Source organism: Rutilus rutilus (assembly GCF_951802725.1).
Source record: "Rutilus rutilus genome assembly, chromosome: 25".
Taxonomy (NCBI): Eukaryota; Metazoa; Chordata; class Actinopteri; order Cypriniformes; family Leuciscidae; genus Rutilus; species Rutilus rutilus.
In genome coordinates this window covers 11284618-11291098 of record NC_140229.1, presented here as the reverse complement: position 1 = coordinate 11291098, position 6481 = coordinate 11284618, and positions in this window count along the sequence as shown.

Here is a 6481-nt window from a genome sequence, read left to right as displayed (position 1 = left end):
CAGGAGTAGATTTCGAGATGTCGTTGAGAAGCAATCAGTCTCCCATTTCCATGTAACCTTGGACCTATGATTCACCCTTGGGGGCTTGAGTCTTTAACCTTTTAAGGTCATTTCTTGTGAGAGCGGCAGTATACATGGTTGGAAAGGCAAGAAAATAAAGCTATTAACAAGACAACGCCACAGTAATTGCAACTACAAATCAATCAAGGCCTGGTTTATTACTTTATTGTGTCAGACTGAATCTATGACTTGCAGTCAAGAGAAGAGTAGCGGCTCTGAGACCAATGAAGACAATTCCAAAGAATGTATGTATTTTTCTTTCTTTTCTCCCCTGGGATAGGATTACCAAGTTTTTGCCAAGAGCTTAAGTGATTTAAGTTTGTATCAAGACAAATGCATGATTTTTTAAATGATCAACAGTTTCATCAAAGCATTCAAATACATTCATACTCTTATTCTACTCTGTTGTTAATTAGGAAAGCGTGGTTAGAAAATAGTGTGCAAAATATATCTATCCCGAAAACAATTGCTTGTTTGGTCAGTTCACAGCGGATTTTTTTTTTTTTTATGTGCCGTTCGATAGTGTGCTGACAAGCCAAGTCCTTGTCCGTCTTCATCGACCAATGCGTTTCGCATACCACAGTGGTTTTGATTTTCTCCCCATTTTTCCACAAACAATAAATTATTTTGTCTGATGATATGAAAGCTTTACCGTAAGTTCTGCCGGGAAGACTCAATTGTTACGTCACTTATTACTTTCTCATCTATCCAATTGTGTTCTAATACTTGTAGTATAAAAGGTCGGTATTTACACGTCTGAGTTCGCAGATGCTGACGCCTACATTCACCTCCATCCTCCCCACCACCACTAGGATGGTCCCTTCCCATACCTCCCAGGGGGTCGGCTGCGCCCCTGCCTTCGTCTTCAGGCAGGAAATGCAGATTCCGTACCCTCGGATTGTGAGCTACGGATGGGGCCTACGCCAAAGAACTTAATATCACAATACTTGCTTGCTGGGCTGTTAATAAATGCATGCTTGTTATTTTGCCTCCCAAGTCTGTCTGGTAGAACTGGCCAGATTGTTGTGAATGCTTTGTGATATTCATTGTACTCAAATACAAAGTTATATGCTACATTTAGATGTTCGACAACTTTCTCATCTTTAGAAACCCCCAAAGAATTCAGGTGAACATCAGTCAGGTGAATTTGTATATTATTTTTCCTGCCACGGAATAGACCTCTTATTGTTAACACTGTCGATCCGAAGACAGCGATCTTATGTTTTCAGATTATTTTGTAACTATTCATTGTAAGCAATGAACATCAAGCCTATCTTTAAGGACTGAATTCTTGTTCCTTTGTCAGCCTTTTCCAGGCTAATAACATGAGCCTTAAAACCCCCGGAGCCATTAGCCGCAGCTGAAATGCCAAGATACCTTTTCTCTTGTGATCTGCTATCTGGGATTAGTACATTTCCTCTCTCTCTCCTCCAAAAGCACTCAGTCTGAACGTTGTTTCACTCTGTGTGTTCATCTGGAGCATCCTCCACTCTGATCACTGAAGAGGGCTCATGTATTCTCTGTCTGTAGGCCGAAACAGAGCTGCCCTCTCCCTCCTCTCAGAACAACGGTCTGATTGTGTCTGCTCAGCCCGGTGTGAAAGAACTATCTCTTCGTGTTTCCCCTGCTCATCCACAGAGCAAACGGATCTGTAGACTGGGCAGCCCAGCAGCGCTGTTTGCAGACAGGATTACGTCTGAATCCTCTGGTCTTCTAGTTCTCAGAGACTCCCACCATCCGCTTTTGTCATAACCATTTTATTTCAAATATTTTTAATTCCTTTATCTGTTAATTCTTTTGTCTGTAATCTTGTAATATGTTATAAAATCAGATGTAATCTTTCAAATGGCAGATTTATTTATTTTTTTACATATTTCATCACTCTCAGTTTGATTATATTACATCGCTTGCTAATCTCCTGGCCAAACCGAGAATTGCCCTAATTGAACTCCTGAGCTTGTTTCCTGCTGGAAGTCAAGGCTGGGCCATGCCGTAGGACCTGTGCCGGTGCATAATCATGTCCATGCACAGCATGGTTTTAACTATACTCCTGAGAGAGAGGCAGAAGGCTTAACAGGATTTTATTTCAAGGTTTCCACGCCGGCAATCCCTTGCCAAAATCTCAGAACCACCAACAAATAACGCATTTGGTTTGAGTTATTTCCAATGTCAAATATGTTGGTCAGATCCGGAAACACTCTTTTTTTTTTTTCTGTGTATTCTGCATGTAAATCTAGACCTTAACATCAGATCTCTCATGTATTTAAATGCCATGGATTAACCTGTGAGTTTTTAAGCAGTTTTAGTGTTTCGGCTCTCTCCCCCCCTACTTTTAACTGAACCTGAGTATTTTTGAAGTAAAATGGGCATATCTTTGACATTAATATGGCTATTAGAATTCTTGAAATAACTGTGTGCTTTTTGGCTTTCTAAATCAAGAGTATTAGGAATGTGTGTCACTGATTAATTTGCTTATGAGAGTTTGAGGTCTGAGTGCCTGCCGATATGAATAATGCCCTGCTGTAAGAGTGGAGGGCAAGTAGGATTACCTTGTGATTTGGAGTGATTAGGTTACCGCTCTGGCAGTCTTTTCTCCCAACTACTTTGCTTTCAGATCGGAGTGTCTATAGTTCTTATAACCGACCCGGTACTCTGGTTTCTTTTTGCTTTAATCCTACAGCAAGCTATTGATCAAAAACAGATGTGTCTGTACAGTTTATCTATTGTTCTACTTGTTACCTTTTTCTGCCCTGTTAATCTCTGCCGCCTTAGTAGATCAGTGTTCATCTAGACCCAAAACTTTTGCCAAGTCTGTGCCCTTACCACCCAGACAGCTCAATTCATTCTTTCATTTGTATCAAATTCTTCAGAAACAGATATACAGGACAAAATCTGCAAATCAGGTGAAAGGCTATTATAATAGGCCATGTTCACACAGCAGCAGAATGCGGTTGTCAGAAGAGTTGCCAAATCCGCTTATTATGAGCGACTTTGGGATTTTTTTCTCTTCTTTTTTTAAAGTTGCTTATAGATTTGGCCAGTTGCAGGGTTTTTTATGGTTTATTTCCATAATAGAGTTGCATATTTGGGCCTGTTATTGGTGTTGGCACACTAGGACAGCCTATGTGTGGTGTGCAGCTTCAAGAAAGAACCCATGATTTTCAAGAAAGAACTTATGATTGATCACGAATGAGAGATAAGAGGTGTTATGGGATGTTGTTGTGAAGCTTGATACAAAAACACTTGTTGGATTTGTGGTGGTCAGACTGAACATAGTCAAATCTAAACATAAACCTTGCTCATTTTTATCAACATCACTTTGTCTCCTGCTTTCTTCTCTTCCCTGGATTCTTCTGTCAGCTTCTCAGGCTAGAAGATTTTTAGCCAATACAGTTTTGGATACCAGACATAATGCAATATTATAGGTTTTGGGTATCAGACAAAACAGACTGACTGGTTTTGGATAACAGAAATGCTAGGCATATGTGAAATACAACTTTTATTGTGTATTGGTTCAAGGCCAACTGTATTCCTCTAGCTCTTGTGTTGCACAGTTGCTTTTGGTCTCGCTTTTGCTAGGAATGCTGGAACAGTATATTGCGCCTGCTGTCTCATTTCCAATGACAGTGGTTATTTCTCATCCGTATAAACCTCCATAACTCGCTCGCTTTGGTTGATGAGCAGCTTCTTTTGATCTTGTTTTGAGCAGAAAATGTTCTTTACCACAAGAGTGTCTCTTCTGACCGATAAAGTAGCTGATTTGATGTCATCTATATCGCCTGTCCCAGCATTCTCCTTGGCAGATGGGTTAAGACTTTGATCTTGTACTGAGGGAAAAATAATGCTCTCTCAAATGTGGACAGGACAACATGGATGCACACAAGGCGATGTCTGGAAGGCCTTTCATGCTTCTGCTGTTTGTAGCCATAGCTTAATTCTCCTTCCATGTTTCATGCTGGCTTGTGAACAAGAGTTCATTGTTCTTCCCCTTCACTTCCTTGTCTTTCCCACCTATTTTATCATTTACAAGTTGAGAGATCAAACCCCACACAGCTACAGCACTGCAGTGACAAGCCACAGAGCATCGAGTTCCCTGCATGTTTGTTAATGATTATACAATTTGCTTTCATGAAAGGTCTACCTCCTTGTAGCAAGTTTTGTCATTTTCCAAATCACTTTGCATATAACCATATCTGAGAGACTTCTTTGAAGTAGCAAATGTTACCAGACTCCAATAGCATAAAACAAACGGGTGCATGTTCCCATACAGTGAGACAAGTCACTTGTGTTTTTGAAAGTACCTCCCATCTGGTACATGAAAGGGGCCATCGCCTTCAAAGAGGGGAGAGAGGGCCAGTCCTAAACAAATGGTCCCTTTCTGAAGAACAGGTCCAAACTCTCTAAACAGTCTGAATTGGACGCTGAACGTTTTCTCTCTGGGTTCTCCTGCTGAGTGTGACTGTCCCAGTGTTTTTACAGCAAAAAGCACGTGAGAACACACACGCACCCTGACACAAAAGCATGTTTTTTTTTTTTTTTTGGTGAACTAAAAACAAGTGTTCGTGGAATTTAAAATGAAGTAATTTTGAAAAGTTTCTGCATAGGAATCTTAATTACGGGGAGCGGCTCTTAAGTTCTCATTCTTGATGTTTAGTGTATGTAAACTTCCTAAAATGTTCTCCTAAACAGTAATTTGTTTACATTCAAGTCAATTGAACTTTAGCACCACCATGCTTGCAATAGAAACAAAACCTCAGGATACTGGCATGCCGACACAAGCTGTTTGTCAGGTCTCTCTTCGTTCAGCCTATTAAATCATGATTTGTTTTTATGAGATTGCCTAATTAAAACAGGTTTCAAAAGAACAGCCAAAACAAAGCTTCTCCCACCTTAGCTTAAATAAACTGATTGGACACAGTGCTGCAGCCAAAATGATGCATTTCCTCTTAGTTTAAACAGCCAGTCAATGACAGACTCTCCATCACAGAGCACCAGACAGCACCAAACAGACGCTGCCGCCTTTCTTGTGTCTCAAACAAATGGATTTCGTATTTGTTGGAGACGCAGAGCTGCTGAACAATGTTTCAAATCAACATTGTTGCTGTGTTCTGTTTGTACTGTGTAGATGTTTTCCCTCAAACGGGTAACGATTCCACCCATTTGTTGCTGGCACCATGTATTCATGCAGAGCAACGTGTCTCAAAGTTTGACTTTGTCTAAAAAGTCAATATATATTGCTAACCAAAACAAGAAGCTATGATAATTTTGTATTATTTCAATATTATTTGTGGTGGTCTGCCAGTAGATTATCAACATTGCATTCGTGAAGATATTTTGGTAACATTTTACAATAAGGTTCATTAGTTAACATGAACTAAGAATGAACCATACTTCTACAGAATTTATTAATCTTAGTTAATATTAATCTCAACATTTACTAATACATTATTAAAATCATTGTATTAGTTAACATTAGTAAATGAACTGTGAACTAACATGAACAAACAATGAACAGCTGTATTTTTATTAACTAGCATTAACAAAGATGAATAAATACTGTAAATGTATTGTTCATTGTTAGTTAGGTAATACATTAACTAATGTTAACTAATGAACCTTACTGAAGTGTTACTGATATTTTATATGTAATATGTGTAGACTATATAGTACAATGAAATCTAATAATAAAATAGATATGTATATGTTAATAAATGAACATATATCTATCTATCTATCTATCTATCTATCTATAATGTCTATATATTATACATTTTTAATTTGTTTATACACACACAGACACAGTTATTTGTGATATAAATTTTAGAGCAAGAGAAGCATTTCAATTTGTTTTAAATCTTGTTGCACTTAGATCAAGCAAAAGATGAAAAAGACATTGAATAAAGTCGTCGAACAAAAAGAAGTCTACTCTAAAGTTGTAAATAATATTGATCACAGGTTTTATATAGAATTAGCATCAAAAGACAATAAAACCTCATCACTGTTGACATTATTCAGGCATTTTTCGAAACTAAGACGCATTAAGACAGATATATTTGCTTTCAATTGAAGTTTATTTGTTCACGTAACTCTACATCTTTACAGAGATTTAGACCGTTCAGATTTCTCCGTGCAGTTCTAGCTCTGCGCCGCTGACAGTCGCTGAGACAGGAGACAGCTGTTAGCAGGGCAGAGACCCGAGACGTCAGGGGACGGGGGGGCACTGTGTCTCTGTACTCCTTCAACAAGCTCAGAATGAATGACCTGAATATGTGTCAGGGTAAATGGCACTATGTCTGATGATGTCTCACATAGAAGACAAATTGCGTGGACCAGTTGGCACAGCTGCTTCAAATGATTCATTATGCAAACCTTATATCATTAGTATCAGTAATGTCATTAAACTTCACACATGGATCCCCAC